The following is a 20,812-nucleotide window of genomic DNA, read 5'->3' on the forward strand; positions in this document are numbered from 1 at the left end:
GTTTTTAAATTTGGCTAAAAATTTTTAATTCCATCTGGGATCAAAAAAAGTATATTTGAATTGATTTCAAACTGAATTTGAATCATCAAAAATTTCCACAATGCTGCATAGAACTAAAACAGGTCTAAAAGTAAACTGTAGATGGATTCATTATTGGTGCGACTCTCAAGCAAGCCATACTAAAAATTATTGCAGACAGAGAATCATCACTGCATTTGAGAGGCTATGTTGAGGACAAATTTAACCAGGAGAAGTAATAAGATCCTAGCATGGCAACAGGGGTGCCTCCAGAAACTTTTGACAGGGGTGACCAGACTGGGCCAAATAAATTTTTGGGGTGGCACACCAAACTGGTCCTTGTGGTAACTCAGAGAGTTTAGCCTGCGGTGATGCATTGCATTGCTGCTTTATTCGTTTTTAGTTATTTATTTATTTAAACTGTATGTATCCAAAACATTTAACTTAAAATTTACAAACAGAAACATTTCAGAAAAATGCATCTCAGTTATTTCAATTTTTATTTTAACTTTTTTTTTTTTAGTTTAATTCACCTGTTGCTGTGTTCACAAAAACTATGAAGATAAAAACTTGTTTTTTAATGGTGAGCAGCAGAGCATATGTATTTTTTCATACAGATTTTTTCTTTACTCATTAATTGTATTAGTTTTATTTTGTTGTACATTTATGTCTTGAATAAATAAGATAAATTTATGGTTTGAGTGAACATTAATATGACTTATTAACACTGGCTTTTCCTGGGGGGGGCAGCAATTTTTGGGGGGGCGTCAGTTTGTAGTCTGGCCACGACCCATAGAGAGCTCAGTCATGGGACTGGATCTACAGTTGTCTTTCAAACTTTCATGCTATTGGACAACGAACGTGACTACTCACCAACAGATGTCAGTCAACGAGGCGGTCTACCGTACACCATCGAAGACGATTTAAATATATATTTTTCTAAATAAAGGGCTTAAGTCACTCTATCAGTTTTTGTCTAAAAAATAAAACAAGTGTAAATAGTCCAAAGTTGATGCAAAAACCGTTTCAAACGAGCCATCCAAAGTGATCGGGTAAAATCCATTTGCTTCAGCTTCTGTCTGTCTAGATATCTGGACTGAGAAAATCCCACTCTAAATATAGAAAAACTGAAAAAATTATTGTACTTATTTCTTATTTTTGAGGGTCGCCCATTCCCACCACTCTGATAAAACCATTCATCTTCTGTCTCATAATTACAAGATCATAATTACAAATGACCTATAATTATCTCATAATAACGACTGAACTAAGCCCTAATTGTGAGATACAAGATATTTTGTTAATCAGAGTGGGCTTCCATAGATTTCTTTCAGTGAGTGAGGAGGTTGTTCATTAAAACTTTACATGAGGAAAAATTCACTATTTTCCGGACTTGTCTATTGTTCTTTTGATAAATGACCCGCACTTGTATAGCGCCTCTAGGAGTAAGGACTCCAAAGCGCTTTACACTACAGTGTATCATTGGTCCATTCACACACACATTCACACACTGATGATGATGAGCTACGATGTAGCTACAGCTGCCCTGGGGCTCACTGACAGAGGCGAGGCTGCCAAGCACAGGCGCCACCAGTCCCTCCGACCACCACCAACAGGCAAGGCGGGTTAAGTGTCTTGCCCAAAGACTCTTCTTAGTTCCTACACCCCCAGCAGGTCCCTGAGGTCCAGTTACCAAAGCCTACTGGTTGTGCAGCGCACCAGGCTTAAGACCAAAGGTGACAGATCATTTGCTGCTGTGGCCCCCAGACTCTGGAACTCTCTCCCCCTGAGCCTGAGATCAGTGGACTCAGTGGTCTCCTTTAAAAGCAGCTGAAGACTCACTTGTTCAAGCTGGCTTTTGCTCTCTCTTTATTCTGCTCTCCCCACCTATTCCACCTTCCTCAGGATCCACTGATTTCCCTCTTTCCTATTCACTCTCACTCTTAACATTTTTTAATCACAATTGTCTATTTTTGCTCATTTTAAATATATTTTAACCATTTTTAATTATTTTTTATATTTTTACATGATTTGATTTTTTTAAAGCGCCTCGTTATTTTTAACTTGAGAGGCGCTATAGAAAAGATCTTTTCTTCTTCTTCTTCTTCCTCACAAGAGCAGCATTTTCTGTCTGGAGCCAGGATCGGACCTGCAACCTTCCGATTACTCGACAACCCTCTCTGCCTGTTGAGCTACTGCTTCCCTTTTGAAATTATTCCTCACAGCTTGTGAGTGTTGTGTGTTTATTTGTACATCCATCTAACCCAAAATAATTCAGCCTTTTGGCCTCATTTCGCTGAAAAAAAGCTAGATTTGGTCGTTTTCCGACGCCTCGCTGGTGTCTGTAGCGAATAGACGATCTTTGACGAAGTGTTTACAGGTGAACGAGCGTCTGAGCGCTTTCCGGAAGTGACGTGTGACGCTCGCAAGATTGTACCATTCGAGTAAATAGATGAGTCGAGGCAGCAGCGGGTGGATATCTCTCTCAGGAAGGCAAAACGGTGAGAATTTCTACATTTTTATTCAACTTTTCCAACGTTTCTGCTTTGTTCTGGAATAATAATGGAGCGTTTAAATTAATCGATCAGAATCGCTGCCGTTCGGTTGTGTGAAGCTCTTGGAGCTGCAGTTTCGCACGACGACCCAGGACAGTAGACGTACTTATCTGTGGACTTTGAGCCGCAAATTTGCTCCTGTTTAAAGCCATTTCAGCCACTGTACTTTTATTTATTCTTGTTCCACAATACAGGAAGATTACAACGGGTTGACGGTGCTAGCGTTTAAAGGTTAAGGCTCTTACTCCCTTCATTATGTAACCAAGTGAACGATCTTGTTAATGCACAATGGGGCTTTTTATCTGTGTGTTTACACCCGGAGAAGGAGAAAATCATAGGGTGATGTGGGTTTTGGCAGGAGTTGAGGAGAAATTGTAGCGTTTTCTGAAGAGATGTTTGTTTTGTGTTTTTAGTTTGGAGTTGAGATAGATGTTTTGTGGCTGAAAGTTGTTGTTTTTTATTTTGTAATTACTTTGCTGTTTAATTGGCAATATATTTGATACAGTCAGGTTAAAGAAACAATCACTGCTTTTCCCAGGATCCACTGATCGCCTTTTCTTGTTAATTTGCTTTTTCCCTTTCCCTACATCTTTTGCTTTTCTCATTTTTATGATTTTTTCGTCATTTTTTTATTTATTTGTTTTGATCATTTTTGTTCTTGAGTTAAGTTTTTATTTATCGCAAGTAATATCACCATCGCAATATTAATCACTGTTATCGCATATCGCAGGTTTTCCTAATATTGTGCAGCCCTAAGTTTTTAGAGCTATGTTGGATTTTTCCTATGAACTCAGTTACAGTCATGCTTCCCAGGCTGTGTTTTGTACCGGCGTGTGATCCACTGTCACCCTGCTTTTATGAAGAAATTTTGTTTGTGTACGTAGCACTTCACAAGCACAATAATAAACAAAACAATAACAGAAGTTAGGCAGAAATGACAGAAACTCAAGCGGTATAGAAGCTAACGAGTAAGCAGCACAAAAGCCAGCTTGAAAGAATGAGTTTGAGTTGCTCTTTAAAGGCACACTTGGCAGTTTTGCTTGCTTTAAGCACCCCCTAGTGGCCATTTAGTAGAACCAAATGCAAAACTTATCTCCTCTAGGGCTGCCACAAACGACTATTTCAATAGTCGACTAATCGCCAGTTTTGTTGACAATTAGTCGACTAAACGTGTCATTGTGTCTGTGAAGGTTCTCAGTCATCCAGGTCATTGTAGTCTAATGAGCTTTGAAAGAAAAGCGTCTGGACTTCTTTGAGTTGCTTGAAGACGTTTCACCTCTCATCCGAGAGGCTTCTTCAGTTCTAAGGTCAAATGGTGGAGAGGACCCACACCCACCCTCACACCTTGGCTCATGTGTTTATGTAGAAGATCATCAGGGGGTCTTTTGTTCCCTCTTCGGGGGGGGGGGGGGGAAACTCCCACTGGGTTTAAATCTGGGACTCTCCACCATTTGACCTTAGAACTGAAGAAGCCTCTCGAATGAGAGGTGAAACGTCTTCAAGCAACTCAAAGAAGTCCAGGCGCTTTTCTTTCAAAGCTCATTAGACTAAACGTGTCATTCATAAAAGTATAGCTCATTGCACCAGGATGCTCTAAGATACCCATCATTAGGTTCTAGTTTGAAGTGTGATCAGTTATGTGCCATCTAATAATAAAGACAAGACGATTTATCAAACGTTTAATTAACTTTTGTAACCTTTTAATACAAATGCTACAGTCAAATGGAGGTAGACGCCTAAAACCAAAAATAAATTGTACACAGAAATGACTTGTGTTCACAAGAGGCGAGGTGGCAAGGTTGAAGTGCTTCATCTTCCAATCTTAACTCAGGAAATGGCAGTACACACCAAGGTACGCCTCTGTAGCATGGCTGGTCTACACGTCAGGGTCAGGTGATCATTGACAAGTCTGAGGGTCTGCTTTATCATAAAGATAAAATATATTAAAGTTAGTTTATTTACCAAATTAATCATTCTGTTATCAAATAAAAGGGATTAAGATAACTATTAATTTGACTATTAAATTAATAGTCGACTATTTTGTATGTCGACGTCGTGACGAGTCGACTAATTGTGGCAGCCCTTATCTCCTCGCTGTGCGTTTGTCTTTTTAACACCCTAATCTAACAGCTGAAATGTCCACTCAGCCTTCATTAGTGTCTACAGGAGTGGTTCGTAACTAAATCAAACAAATTTGCTGTGTTCATAATCTGAAACATGCTGGAAGCAGACTGCAGCACCAGGCATGTCAGCTCTGAAGTTGCAAGTGTGATATTCTGGCCACAGAGGGCAGTGAGAGTCTTAAATGACATTTCATTAACCCTATAAAGGGTTATTTTTGCAGGTTTGGTGTCAGGTTTATTGCTTTTTGGCCTGAGTGGTTACCTGGCTTACCAGAAAATTAATGAGCTGTCGAGGAATATTGGCTCAATCCCGGAGCTCAGGGATGGATTACACCGTGCTTTGAACGCACAAACTCATATAATTGTCGAGATGAGTCGTAAGCTTGGAACTTTGGCTGAGATTCAGACTCTGGCACAGATGGTGGATTCGATCAAGGAGAAAGTTGACAGATCAGCGTGGATTGGGATAGATTAACTACGCCTTTATTGGATTTAGAGCGGTTGAGGACCAACGGAACTTTAAGACAGAGAGGAAATTACCTCTGTCTGGCCCCAAAACAAGTTCTTATCTGAATCTGGTGCCCTTGAGCTTGTGAGGCTGAAGTGATTACTCCCCCTCCGAAGAAATGTGGAATGCTGCAGTCGCCATGGCAACTCTGTCTCTCTATCCCAGCCTGGGAGGGACTGCGACCGGTGAAGGCCGTTGAATCGTTTCCAGGAGTCACTGTGCTCTCTAAACCCAACAACCTCCCTCCCCTGTCCAAACGGAGGTGATGAGCGCTGCTTATCATGGCTGCATGCAGTGATGTGTGGAGAGTCCTCTACCCTACCTCCCCACCTAGTGGACACTTATGTTGTGTGATGTCTGAAGTCTGTTGCATTACTGTCTGAGGTGTTTTTTGCAGAGCAAAGCTGCCCTCCCTGTGGAGGGTAACTCTGAAGTGCCTTTTTTTCCTCCACCTGAACCAATCCTCATGTAAACCCTCTTATCTCCATTAAGGTAGTGCAACTCGGGTTGCGAATGACCACAGTCACCTATTCTTGTCATGTGTCTATGCCTATGTATGTATGTTTGATCTCAGAATTGTGTGTACTGAAAGTCTAATTTCCCTCTGGGATTAATAAAGTATCTTTGAATTGAATATTGGCTCAAGAAAATTCTTTAAAAATATGAAAAATTTGCATAGTATCCCTTTAAAGGAGACCACAGGATCAGGTGGAGAGAGGTCCAGAGTGTGGAGGCCACAGCAGCAGATGATCTGTCACCTTTGGTCTTAAGTCATTCCCATATTCTTTCTTTCATTCTACAGCTTTAATAGTTCATCTAACGTCCTTTATGTCTGTTATAAAAAGCCTCCACTCAGTCTGTCATTATGTGTTGACCTTTGGACTCGAGTATGAAATAACTTTGACTTTTTTATATGTGTAGACGAAATACAGCCCTGTGTAGTCACATGTTTCTGTTAAAGTGAATGAAACAAGCTGCTTTTGGAATCGGGACATATTAATTTTAATTCAAATCAATTCATCTGGTTAATATTTGTGTGTGTGTGTGTGTGTGTGTGTGTGTGTGTGTGTGTGTGTGTGTGTGTGTGTGTGTGTGTGTGTGTGTGTGTGTGTTTTAAAGAAAAGTTGCAGCTAGGCAATTTGCAAAATAGTCCTAAAAAGACAATTTCCAACAACTTGGAGTTAATTAAACCTTAGAAAGAAGGATCGTTTATTGGTGGAAAAACATTTAATGCATTTCCCAAATTTCTCAGACAAGAGCGTCCAAGACAATTTTGCATGAAGGAAATAAAGTTATGGATGAGCTCCAGTTATTTGCACTTTACTCTTTCGCTGCCAGCCATTTTCTGATCGGTAAAGCCCTTCGCTGCCAGTGTTTATCACCGTTTTTACTGTTTTTTTAAAGAGTCACAGAATGTTACGCGCTAGGATGATGCCGACGCCAAAACAACCAAAACAAAGAGGTGACTCACCTCTTACATCAGGAAGAATCCACGCGTTTCAAGCTTTATCCGTTCTTTCATAATCCGTTGTTGAATTGTGATCGGTAGAAGCTTTTCTGGTTTGCAACTCACTTTTTTTTACAGCAGCGGCCCAAAACGATCTCCTAACACATGGATTTTCTGCTGTCTGATCATGTGACGTGTGACGCATGCGGATGAAGATCGGCTTTAGAGCTGAGATGTTTGTTCTCACGTTGCGGGGGCTCGTTCCGAAGCCCACACATTAAAAAAATGCAAATTGGCAGTGACTGAGTTGGGAACCAAAACTGAGGTCATTTTGCTGACCGCTGATAGGACTGCTTGTACAGCCCCAGAGGTTGACTTCTCTTCGCTAGTCCCTCGTGTGATGATGGTTGTCACAAACCGCGGGGTAAAGCTTGACGCTAATCTCGGGTTTGATGCACAGATTTTGATGGTTGTGCGCTCTTGTTTTTTCCACCTTTGACAAATCGCTAAGACCAAGTCAGTGCTGTCTGGGGCCCATTTAGAAACAGTTTTACATGCCTTTATATCGTCACGCCTTGACCATTGCAATGCTGTGTATGCTGGTGTGAGCTCAGGTGCACTCGCCCGCCTTCAACTTGTCCAGAATTCAGTAGCGAGATTCTTGTCCGGTACCAGGAGGAGGGAGCAAATCAGTCCTGTATTGGCCCAGCTTTACTGGCTCCCAGTTGAGTATAATAACCCTGCTGTACCTGTACAGGGCCCCAACTATCTCTCCTCACTGCTCCATAGATGCACCCCCATCAAGGGCCTTGCGTTCCCTAGAAAGGGAACTCTTGGAAGTTCCCTGCTCTAGATACAAATCTAGGGAGTGATTGTGCATTCTCTAGTGACCCCAAGCTTATGGAACGGGTTGGGCTACTACAAAGGTAGTGGAAGGTGCTATAGAAATAAATGATGATGATTTCACCCTGAAGTCAAACAAAGCCGTGAAAAGAGAAATTACAAACGCCCCAGAGCTACAGCTTGAGTTCTACGAGCCTCGGTTCACCTTGCAGATTTCATGACATGAGAACTTAGAAAAGATTGAAGCAGCGTTGGTTTCTTAGGTCTTTAGAAAAAAACAATTAGCAGAGAATTAAACCAAAACTCCTGTAAAAACCAAAGACTATCTATTAGCTGTCAGCATGACAGTGGAGGTGAGATGATTTGGGCTCCTAGTATGCACTAAGTTGTCTACATACTCCTCTGTTGATCAAACTATTGTAGAATCAAATAAGCTGCACAATTGCTCCTTGTGACTTTTTGGTTGTAGCTGTACTCAGATCCCATCTGATACAGATCCCAAGCAATCATTCATCCGTTTTTCATGAAGACTCGTGTCACAACGGCACGCCAGCGCAGTCTTTACTGTGAAAGTCTGGCGGCGGGTGTCGTCAGCACAGCAGCAACTCATTCCAGTAAAGGGGTCCACGTGGGACGGCGGTGCAGCCACAGTTCACACTCGACACCAATCAGCCAAGTGTAGTCGATCTGCTAACGCCGAGCTGAAATGTGCTCCTCTCAGGTGTTCTTTGTGTCAGCACGCAGACAGCTAACACCGACGATTACAGCGGACCGGGACTCAGGGTTTATGTGAACATGGGATCAGTGGTTTGGACTTTTCCTCCAACAAAGTGCTGATTGTTGTTCATTTCAATGTGATGAAGTTGAAGATTTGTTGTAAATGAAGGAAACTGATGCATGAACTGTTTTAATTTTCAGCAGAAGATAATTTTTGCATTGCTGGATTGTTTGGCACACTTCAAGGTAAAAGATGAAAGTCTCATTCCTGTTCATCATGGCAGCCATGATGAAAACACAAACTCTTGAGAATTTGCAACATGACTTTGGTAGATAATTGATTTGAATTGAGTTTGGTTTAGCCTTACCGTGACCTTTTGGTCTCATGAAGCCATCAGTAACAATAAAATCCTGGGTCTTTATCTGTGCCACGTTGTTGCACATACCTTCATATCGATAAAGAGGGAAATGTGTGTCTTGGCTCGGTTTCACTTAAAGTGCAGTTTCCCACTCTGCTGGAAATTGGAAATGCCACATTTGTGTGCCAAGTGTCACAATTCCCTTCTGAAAATGGAAGACAGCAAAAAATATTAGCACCTGAGGACTTCGACGTAAACACCCGTGAAGCAGACTAATAATAAGAAAAATATAGACCCAGCTCCACCAGTCTGATCCCGTAAGTAGTTTACCCTCAAATCCCATCTTCTGAAAGAAGTCGTCACCCTGGAGTCACTGGTGCAACATGGTGTTTGTTTCCAGATCACCTGCACCTCTGTGCCATTGAGTCCTGAGCATCAGCAGAGTAGCGGTCCTGATGCTGGCATCCAGACAGGAAGCTGTATTAATGTAATTGACATGTGTAGCAGCAGAATCTCTCTAATCCCGGTTCTGGATACTCGCCTGGCCTGTTCTGGGTCGCGTTAATAGCAGCACTTCCAAAGCTCCATTGATCTTCATGCTGCTGAATTTCACAAAAGGAAATGATTAATTACAAAAAATATATATATACAGTGGGGCAAAAAAGTCTTTAGTCAGCCACCAATTGTGCAAGTTCTCCCACTTAAAATGATGACAGAGGTCAGTAATTTACATCATAGGTACACTTCAACTGTGAGAGACATAATGTGAAAAAAAATCCATAAATTCACATGGCAGGATTTTTAAAGAATTTATTTGTAAATCAGGGTGGAAAATAAGTATTTGGTCACTTCAAACAAGGAAAATCTCTGGCTCTCACAGACCTGTAACGTCTTCTTTAAGAAGCTTTTCTGTCCTCCACTCGTTACCTGTATTAATGGCACCTGTTTGAACTCATTATCTGTATAAAATACACCTGTCCTCAGCCTCAAACAGTCAGACTCCAAACTCCACTATGGCCAAGACCAAAGAGCTTTCGAAGGACACCAGGAAAAGAATCGTAGACCTGCACCAGACTGGGAAGAGTGAATCTACAATAGGCAAGCAGCTTGGTGTGAAAAAATCAACTGTGGGAGCAAATATCAGAAAATGGAAGACATACAAGACCACTGATAATCTCCCTCGATCTGGGGCTCCACGCAAGATCTCATCCCGTGGGGTCAAAACGATCATGAGAACGGTGAGCAAGAATCCCAGAACCACACGGGGGGACCTGGTGAATGACCTGCAGAGAGCTGGGACCACAGTAACAAAGGTCACCATCAGTAATGCACTACAACGGCAGGGAATCAAATCCTGCAGTGCCAGACGTGTTCCGCTGCTGAAGCCAGTGCATGTCCAGGCCCGTCTGAAGTTTGCCAGAGAGCACATGGATGATACAGCAGAGGATTGGGAGAATGCCATGTGGTCAGATGAAACCAAAGTAGAACTTTTTGGTATAAACTCAACTCGTCGTGTTTGGAGGAAGAAGAATACGGAGTTGCATCCCAAGAACACCATACCTACTGTGAAGCATGGGGGTGGGAACATCATGCTTTGGGGCTGTTTTTCTGCTAAGGGGACAGGAAGACTGATCCGTGCTAAGGACAGAATGAATGGGGCCATGTATCGTGAGATTTTGAGCCAAAACCTCCTTCCATCAGTGAGAGCTTTGAAGATGAAACGTGGCTGAGTCTTCCAATACGACAATGATTCCAAACACACTGCCCGGGCAACAAAGGAGTGGCTCCGTAAGAAGCATTTGAAAGTCCTGGAGTGGCCTAGCCAGTCTCCAGACCTCAACCCCATAGAAAATCTGTGGAGGGAGCTGAAAGTCCGTGTTGCTCGGTGACAGCCCCAAAACATCACTGCTCTCGAGAAGATCTGCATGGAGGAATGGGCCAAAATACCAGCTACTGTGTGTGCAAACCTGGTAAAGACCTATAGTAATCGTTTGACCTCTGTTATTGCCAACAAAGGTTATGTTACAAAGTACTGAGTTGAATTTTTGTTATTGACCAAATACTTATTTTCCACCCTGATTTACAAATAAATTCTTTAAAAATCCTGCCACGTGAATTCATGGATTTTTTTTCACATTCTGTCTCTCACAGTTCAAGTGTACCTATGATGAAAATTACTGATCTCTGTCATCATTTTAAGTGGGAGAACTTGCACAATCGGTGGCTGACTAAATACTTTTTTGCCCCACTGTAGATAATTATTTTTACTGCTTATTTTACTATTTTATTTGTCCACAAATATTCACAGATGCAATAAATTCTTTTTTTTATCACATTAATGCACCAAAAGCATATGTGGTTGAACAAACTCGGACCATAAATCACATCTTTGCTTATTCTTTTCAGATTTGTCTTTAAAGAGATTACGGCTGGATTAAGTAAAAACACTAGTGTGGGTTTGAACGCTGTTATTTTTGTGTGGAAAAGGAGAAGGACAGGGAGTAACACAGAGGCATGTGTTTCAGGTGTTAAAATTGTAAACAACGGATTTTATTAAAGGATTGTAAAAAAAACAAAAAGCTCCAAATCTAAAAGTACTTCAAACACATCGTTAAAATGGCCATGGGTTTATGTTTACAACAGACATCCCAATGCTCCCAAACATTCACACACAAAGTCCACTGACTATACACAAGTTTGGGAGCCAAGAGGAAGCCAGCGCTCTGGTCCATCATCTGTTAAAAACCTCTAAAAGTTGTTAAGCTTCACCAAGCCTAAACAACTAAAACCCTTTTAAAAGCCATTAAAACACAAACAAATGGAGCACATGAGAGAACCGGCGCAGATCCAGTCTCTCCCTTCCTCCTGGCAGCTCTCCCTTTTATGCTGCTCCGGAGGTGATCAGCTCAAGTGTAAGCAGCTGTGCAGGTAGGAGGAGGAGGCAAAGCACTGAGGCCTAGTCCACACGTAGCCGGGTTTTTTAAAAAACGAAAATCCACCCCTCCAAAAACTTGCATCCACACCACCCTGTTTATTAAAAAAAACCACTGTCCACACGTACCCGGATAAATACGTTGTTAAGGACATGCCAGACCTGTAGGCGGCAGTACTTCCCCCGTTCTTAACCTCGTCCTTCGTCTGTGGTCTTCCGCAAGGAGCAGTAATTCCGCTTGCAAAAACAAACAAGCAAAAAGCGCTTGGACAATTGATAAAGCGAGCGCAGCTCTGAGGGCATCCATGATGTCGGCTAGTGTAAACACAGGTCGCACACGTGATGTCAGCATTTTTTTGTCGCGGAAAGTGACGTTGCGGACCTTAAAACTCCAGTTTTGTCTGTCCACACACAGACACCCAAAACGGAGAAAACGCAGATCTTCACTTTGGCCGGAGTTTTTAAAAAGATCCGTTTTCGTGTGAAAAAACTTCGTTTTCGTGTGGATGACAGGCCAAAACGTAGAAAAATATCTACGTTTTGGCAGATCCCCAGCTACGTGTGGACAGGGCCTGATTGTCCTCTGCAGAGTCAGCTTTCTGGGACAAACCGCAACAGCTGTAACACTTTTGTGGTGGGATTGCTGTTTTGTTGGTTTAGGGATGGAATTGCTGCACAAAGATGCATTTGTTGATTAATTACTGATCATTTTACACCCTCGGAGGGTTGTCACAGTGGTGATGGAAGATGTTTTGGATTTTGAGACATTGTTGATCAGTTATCAATAAAATTGGCCTAAAACTTTAATCACACGTGTCATAAAACCTCCTCTTGATTCCCTAATATGCAGCCAAGCAACTAAGGGGGATGTAAAAGTCCTTATCCATCTATTTTTCCAATTTCTGTCTCCATCCCCTCCCTCCCTCCCCCCTCCTCCCTCTGGCCTTCTCATTCCTCTTCCTGCTGACTGACATTTCAGTAATGACACAGTCTGAGCTCCACGGGCCCTGCCTCCATCCCGTCTTTGCACACAGTTTGAGAGCCCGCCTGGCTCTTCTCACATCCGCATCAGACCAGTAAATGCCAGTAATGACGGCCCAGCAAGGTTAAAACAACCATCGCCACCCTTCTTCTGGGTTTGTCTGTCATTTGGACCCGTCTGCCAAAGTGTTTTTGACACACTTCCATGAGGCTCGCTGGTCAGGCTGTTTGAGGACTGGGATTTTTGTTAAGAAGTGGGTTAAGCTCTACATCCCTTTTCTATCTGGACATGGGGTTATATTAGCCCGCCATTGTTGAACTTTACATCTGTCTGGACTGAGCTTCATGAGCCTCAAATTGTTTTAAAAAACCCTTCCTAAATGAGCTGAAAAAAACAAGTTTAATAAAAAAAAAACGGTCATGTTGGATGTCCATTATATGTTTGTCCCTGCAGTGTATTTTCTGCACGTCGTTTTCATGCAGCGCTCAGTTTTAAATGTCCTTCTTGGTGATATTTGTACAAGCCGGGCTTCTATAATTACCACAGCCTGCAGCGCCTCATGGGGAGCATATTAACACACACGAGTGGAGGAGCCGGAGTCACAGTGCAAGTCATACAAGCTGTATTGGAGTACCTCTGATGTGTGCAAGTTTAGAGTGGAAAATAGACAAAAGATGCACTGTTATTTATAGAAATAAGCACTAATGTGTTCTCGTGCATCCGTGAGTAAGTGGTGGTCTGATGTGTAGCACACGCCGCGTGACCTAAACGTGTAGCAGAGCAGAAGAAGATTACGGGTCTTATTATTATCATTACCTTTTAAACTTTTAGGTTTTTCGCATGCAACCCGCATCTAGTTTGTCTTAACACTTTTGCGTTGACTGTGGCGTCTGTCTCTGCGAGCAGATTGTTAAATCATGCTCGGATTAACCAGCGCAACGTGCTGAGAGGGAGGACAGACCAGCCGAATCCCCATGAGGACATCAGGATGGATGGGATTGTTGCGGGCCGAACCATCCGGGAGGTGTTGAACGGCTATTGTTACGTAATTTCCTCTCGGTGCAGATTGGTCAGGGTTTGATTTGTTGGTGGGCTCAGCGGCACGTTAATCTGCCCAAGTATTATCTGTCTCTCTGCATCAGGGACAGAATCCCTCTGTTTATGTAAATCTAACAAACCACCTGAGCTGGTGTGTGTTCCGGCATCGGTTATAGACAAATAAATTTATCCACAAGGTAGTTGTGTGGTTTTGGGACTGGAATCACTCTGAGTTTAACATGTAGCCTAAACGTGAAGATGGTCTTGTTGGTGGTTTGTTTACACTCATGTCCGCGCACATCTCAGAATGCTATGTGTAATCAAGTGTGATCAAGCTCTATTGATGAGGAAATACTTGGATTTGAAAAGCTGCTTAAATCTACGTAACATTGAAAATTAGCATTCATGGACTCGGCCACCTTGGGTCGTGACAAGTGGAAGCTGTTGTTCAGCATCCAGGAGATAGCAGAGTTTCATCTAGTAGGAGCTAACCATTAGCATTAGCAACTCCACAGCAGGATAGGAATAGGGATGTTCAGGAAGCATCTCATATCATGCACACTTTAAACATTATGTGTGAAAATGTTGACAGCTGCTTCAAATTAGGTTGGTCAGTTGTGTCAAACAAGAATATCTCAAAAATTAAAGCGGATCAGCCATATTTTGACATTTTGAATTAGGGCTGCTCGATTATGGCAAAAATAATAATCACGATTATGGTGACTGAAATTGAGATTTAGGACGATTTTTCAATTTATGTTGATTTTATTTGTTTTTATTCAGTCATAAAATTGCTCAGGGCACAATCAGGACAAAAATAAGAACAAGATGATCACTAAAATAACTCCTGATTCCCAGTATAAAAGACCAATATACTTACAGCTCATAGTCTATGACCTAAGGGCTATAGACCTTGGTTTAACTAATTTAAGTCTAACCAGTACAGACCCAAATACCAATATATTGCAAATACTGACAGCAAGAATTATACAGTGGCATTTATAACAAATAAATGCAAATAAATTGATGTTCACAAAATGTTGCATAACATTTATTGAGTCTGTCAAGGTGCTGTAGGAGAGTGCACTAGCACCGTGTCCTCAGAGAGATTAGTTATTATTTATCAGCGTGAGGAACTTATTTCTACCTTATTTATAAACTATTTATTTACAAGTCGTCCATCAGTTAATGTAATTGTCCCAACCACAGCTGCACCCCCCAACCCGGTTTCACAGCAATCGGGGCAAGCTGCACGTGTGTTTAGCGCGCTGCACGCACACATTTAGCCGTTTTTAGTGGCTCAGGAGTCCGCAGGTGCGGTGTGTGTGTCACTCACTCTGGTTAATCCAACAGGAGCCGGCTCTGAGAGCTGTTTCTTTAGCGACTGACACATCACTACATCATTCCCTTTCCTAATGTCCTGAAGAACGGTCCGGAGCGCAGGCGGAGTGTTTAGCTAACCTGCAGGAAATGTCGACGACAGTTATCCAGAAAGTAGCTAAGGGCTACCAGAGATGTTTCTGAGGTGTTCGCTAGGTACTTTTAAGATTTAAAAAGTCAAGAAGGGGGTCTGAAAAGCTGTTGGAAATAGCGTCAAAGTCGATAAGTTGGCAACACTGTGGGAGGAGCGCTTCATTTGCAACTCAGGGCAGCGCAAGTGGGAGGAGCAAACAATCGGCTTGTTTTGTTTTTATAATCGTTCAAAACTCAGATCGTAATCGTGATTAAAATTCTTGAGCAGCCCTATTTTGAGTGAGAGGAGAAGTAGCTGAAAAGTGTGATGTATAATATGTACGTGGTATGTAAGAGTTGCGTCATTAAAACAGTAAAAACCCACAGCAATTATTTTAGGTATTACATTCTATTGCCGTTGTTGGCCGATAAAACCGGACATCTTTAACAATACGATGTATTGCAATGCTAAAATCCAGAAGGATATTTGCAATTTTTAAGACTGAATTTATTAGGAAAACTCAAACCAGATGCGTCTAAGATACATGCAGTGTTATCGTGAGCCCGCGTTGTTCCATTAGAATGAAAGTGGTAAAAACTACGGCCACCTAGCGGTCGGAGTTTGAATTGCACCCCACAAAAGAAAAATGTTAAAATGTTTAAAAAAAATCAATACACTACTTTTAAAAATCTATTTTGTATCACAAAACAAAATATGGAAATATATTTCTTACATCCCATTTGCATAAAGATCTCCAGCTGATCTCAAGAAATTGTTTCATGATAAACTGAACCGATTTTTTTGTAATATTCCTGTCAGCACATCATCAAAGTTGCATTCATGGTGGTTTTGTTTATTTGTCAGTAATTATAGACATGTGTGGGTTAGCGTGTTAGTATCTGGGCCGTGCCGGCGCTGGCATGTTGGAAAGGTAAACCGTTGTGAGCTCTGCTTTGTCTCTTATTGATGAGGGGGACACTGGAGCTGTCAATGCTGCTGTTCCACTACTGGTGAAATAGTAATGAGTGTGTATAACGGAGTGGAGTCAGTGTGGTTTACAGCTACGGGTGCGAGGCCGGGCCACATGGAGCACTGAGCGGCCGTGCTTCATGTCAGAACCGGGAATGGAGGCAGAACTGGAGGCTTCTCCCAAGACGCGGGGGTAAAACGGCCTGAGACACGTATGTCAGATTCTTCTCAAATGCTTGCTTCAAGAAGGAAGGATTGTTATTTTACTATAATATTATAATGATATTTAGGAAAATGGTGCACGAGTTGCTGTTCCAATTAAATATTTGCCTTAGGACTTATTGAGCCTTTTAATTAGAGCTGGTTGTGTTTTAGTTTCTCTTCATTATTTAAGAGAAATGAGGGGAGCAAAATCTCTCATTTAGCTATTTTATTCCTCTAAAACGTTTTCATTTTACCCAAGTAAAATGTAAGATACATAAGAATCACCCCTGGAACAACAGTTCGCACATATTAAAATACATTTTTTAAATTAAAAGCTAAAATAAAATGCACCCTTTAATCCTGAAGTAGCTCCAGGAGTTCCATTATAATAAACATATCCTTATTAACATTAAGATAACTACAGTTTAAATATATTTCTGTTGTTAACGAGCCGAACGTGATGGTTACTTTGAACGAGAGGGCACAAAACCTTCCAACAATATATAAAAGCATAATAAAATGATCATTATTGATGTATGCATACATTGAAGTGCACTATTGTATAATCCATAATTAAATAAATAAGATCAGAGCAGTTGTCAGTGTTTTCTGGGTGTTTGGAGGCTCTTTGTCCTGCAGGGGGAGGCTGCTACCCTTTACTGTATGTGTTTGTTTTTATACTTTAGAACCAAGACTTTATGCATTAAAGCCACATTTGATGTTTTCATGGAGCAAACGGATCAGATATTCCAATTCTTCTCCTGTGTGGATATCGAGGACTTCTATTCGTCAGTCTCTAATTCTGTTTTTAGGAATCTCCTCACTGGGTTTTTGTTAAAATGCTCTTCAGTCACAGTTTTCATTAATAAAAGTGTGTTTTTCTGTCTTCCAACACACTCATTCCTTTATGTGTCTATGGCCAGAATCCACAGCCATCTGCACTCATTTCACGCCATTTATCACCTCTGCCTGCACTTCGCCCCAGGAAACCCTCCTCCTCTCTAGGAAGCGTCCCTTGATCCAGAGAGTCTGGACAATGCTGCTCCAGAATCCCAACCCCCAACCCTCTTTATGCGCTATTACATTCCCGCTGCCCCACCCCATCATCTCCCTCCCCAGAGGGTTTGGGCCTGAAACGAGAGCACTAAGAGGAGTATTTGTTCCCTCGGTCCATCCTCTCACTCGCAGGCTTTCCCCCCCCCCCCTCCCCGATCAATATTGTTTTATTTAGTCCTTCAGTCAGGTTCAGTCTTCGCCTTTTGTCTCCGTCGCTCATTTCTTGCTCAACTCTCCCCGTATTAATCAGATTTATAAACTCAACTTCCTGCTTTGTGTTTGTGTGCAGGTGAGAAGCAAGGAACCTGTGTGCAGACCTCTGAGATGCTGGCAGGTCAGTATGAACTCTGCACTCACTTAAAACACAGATTTACTCTGAATTTTAAATAAAATGGTGAAACTAATGAGTAGAAAATCACGAGGAGCATTGAATGATGTTTAGAGACAAAGAAAGATCCTCTGACTTTAGATTTATTTTATTGTTCCCTTTCAATCGTAAAACTAGAATTTAATTAAATCTAATTATTAGTAACAGTAACTTTTATAAATTGTATTTGTAAAGTATTTTAGTTTTTATCAAATACAGATTCCTTCTAAAGCTGAGTTTAATTCAGTTTAATCTAAAATACATCCCTTACTCAACATTTTCAGAGATTCTTGTAATAATTCAGAGTTTAATAAAAATTAAATAACATTTTTATTAGGGATGGACAATATATCGGCATAGATATTGGTATCGACCAATGTTAGTCATTTTTTTAACATGTCGGCATCGGTCCGATAAAACAAGAAACGGGCCGATATTATCAACCGATATTTTTTCCATCTTGTCACCATTTGTTTGCCTGTTTCAGAGGGTGAGGGGGGTGATGTGTATTTGTTTAGTCATGTCACAGTGATTATAAAGCGTAAATGTGTGTGGTGTGTGCACATAATTATGTAAATTCAGCTTTAATAATTTGTATTCTATACAAAATCTGCTGATTTTGGAAGCATTAATGTCCGTATATCGATATCGACAAATATCGGTTATCGGCCACAACAGTGAGCTTGATATCGGTATCGGCCCCAAAATGTCATATCAGTGCATCACTCATTTTCATCTATAGAGGTTTTAAACTACAAACCTTGGCAGTGTGCTAAATGTTTTATTGTGTTCTTTTCATAAGTTTTTTTCTCAGAGGGCACCATCTAGAGGCAGAATAAATGTATTTCACCTTAAGCCCCTCTTACTACTTTCATGATTACGGGTGATTAGGAAACGCCTCATTTGTGAAAGTGCACCTTTAACCTAATCTAGTTATACGTTCTTATTAACTCATTCGCTGCCAGCCGTTTCCTGATTGGTAAAGCCCTTCGCTGCCAGCGTTTCTCATTGTTTTTACTGTTTTATTAAGAGTCACAGAACGTTGCTTGTTGTATTGTTGTTGTGTCCCTTTTTTCTTTCTTTCTCTTTCTGCAGGTCTAGAAGCAGACTCTTGTTCATTATTTATTTTTGTAGAACCCCACCCCCCACCTTTTGTCTCTTCCTTTCTCTTTCACCTCTGTTTCCGTGTCCGGTTGGGATTACAAAGCATTCAAAAACAATAAAGTTTTAAGTATCAGGCGTGACATTAAAAGCAGACGCTTTGATGCTCCACCTGAGAGTAAATCTGTAAGGCTTGTCACCTAGCCTAGTGAACTAGACCAAATTCTTGCTTTGCAAAGTTTGGTCTAGGCATGCTTCATTGGAACCTCTGCAGCTCCTACCAGGACTCTGGCTAGCCAATCACAGCTCTCTAGAGGGGTTTCAAACGCATAAAGAGCTGTGATTGGTCCATAGTGGTGGGCAAATCATAGTGCTCTATCTGCTTAGTGAACAAATCACAGAGCTTTATCCGCTTTGTGGACCAATCACTGCACTCTATATGCCTGGTGGGTGGGATGATGCAGCAGAGTGAAACAAGAGTATGTCACATTCATTGTCCAGTAGCATACGGAGATCATTTGAAAGACAACGGTAGAACCCGCCCCACAACCGAGAGCCATCAATGGAGCATGGCCAGACTAAATAATACATTTATTTAGTCTGGCTTGCCAGGCTACTTGTTACCAACATTCAGAAATCAATTCTGTTTGCTTCACAGCCAGACAGGACACGGGGGGGGGGGGGGGGGGGGGGGGTCACAGAACTTTGCGTGCTAGGATGATGTCAACGGCAAAACAACCAAAACGAGGTAGAGACTCACCTCTTACATCAGAAAGAATCCGCGCTTTTCCAGCGTTTGCCGTTCTTTCATAATCCGTTGTTGAATTGTGATCGGCAGAAGCTTCTCTGGTTCGCACCTCACTTTTTTTACAGCAGCGGAAATAAGACTTCAATTCCTGCCATCTGAAGCTCTCCTGTGATGTGGCAGTTTTTTTGTTCCTGAAACAGGTGCACTGTAGCTTTTTTTCCCCAGAAGTCGACTTACAAGGTGTCCATTCCTCTTATGGGCCATTCCCATCTGTACCGGGTCGGCCCGGGCCGGGTAGCGTAGGTTGTTTACACATCTGGGTGGCCTGGTGTTTTTCCGGGCCAACCAAGGCTCATTCTCAGCCCTCTTCTTGAGGGGGTCTGCTTCAGGCCGACCAGGGCCAACACACCCACTGCTGACAGCAAATTCACACCTTCCGTTAGAGCAAGCCTCTGATTGGTGGGTAGAATCAGCCCACACGGGCTTAAGACAAGGATGTGTGGAATCAACCGGGCCAGGCTGGGGCCGACTGGGGCTACCCGGCCCGGGCCGACCCAGTACAGATGGGAATGGCCCACTAGAGACTGCTAGCCTTGTGAAATAGACCAAATTCTTGCTTTGCAAAGTTTGGTCTAGGAAGGCTCCATTGGAACCTCCGCAGCCCCTAGCAGCATCTGGCTGGCCAATCACAGCTCTCTATAGGGGTTTCAATCCTATAGAGCGCTATGATTAGTCCACAGTGGTGGGCCAATCATAGCACTCTATCTGCTTTGTGGACCAGTGACAGTGCTTTATCCGTTTTGTGGGCCAATCAGGGCCCTCTATTCGTCTCGTGGGCGGGATGAGGCAACAGGGTGGAACAAGATGGCGACTGCTCATTTGAAATGGCTTTTACATCAATTTTGGACTAATTGGACTTGGGCTTTATTAGAATCAGGAGCAGAAAGATGTATTTAAGTCCTTTATTTAGAAAAAAGGATGTATTACCGTATCCGTTGCGGTGAGTGTGTCGCGTTGTTCCTTGTCCAGTAGCATGTGGAGATTGTTTGAAAGGCAGCGGTAGAACCCGCCCCACGACCGAGAGCCGTCAATAGAGCGTTGCAAGACTAAATATATTTATTTTGTCTGGCTTGCCAGGCTAAGAGACCGCTGCAGATGTATTGATTAAACAAGTGTTTCACATCTTTGAAGAGTTACTTGTTGATAAGAAATGTCATCAACTCTGCATCGGTCAAGGTTCTTCCATAAATGCGCCCACTCTGTGATCGGCATTTGTACTTAAGCAGAAGTCTAATGCTATTGGCTAACGCTAAGCGGAGGTAAAGTAAAAGTTGCTTGGGGCTCTCCTGGATGGGGGATGCATTTGAATATAAACAGTCAATGAGCGGTCTA

At 42.1% G+C, this 20,812-nt stretch overlaps 1 protein-coding gene across 1 annotated transcript in view; it reads left to right on the top strand.

Annotated features, from left to right (window-relative positions):
• The first annotated feature begins 2,405 nt into the window (after positions 1-2,405).
• Positions 2,406-20,812, top strand: part of map3k13 (mitogen-activated protein kinase kinase kinase 13) — a 70,062-nt gene continuing 51,655 nt past the window's right edge. The window contains exons 1-2 of the mRNA XM_054747008.2: positions 2,406-2,519; positions 17,494-17,538. The gene's annotated coding sequence lies outside the window, so the exon portion shown is untranslated. The remainder of the gene's footprint in view (positions 2,520-17,493; positions 17,539-20,812) is intronic.

This window comes from Nothobranchius furzeri, chromosome 14 (genome assembly GCF_043380555.1).
Source record: "Nothobranchius furzeri strain GRZ-AD chromosome 14, NfurGRZ-RIMD1, whole genome shotgun sequence".
Classification (NCBI taxonomy): domain Eukaryota; kingdom Metazoa; phylum Chordata; class Actinopteri; order Cyprinodontiformes; family Nothobranchiidae; genus Nothobranchius; species Nothobranchius furzeri.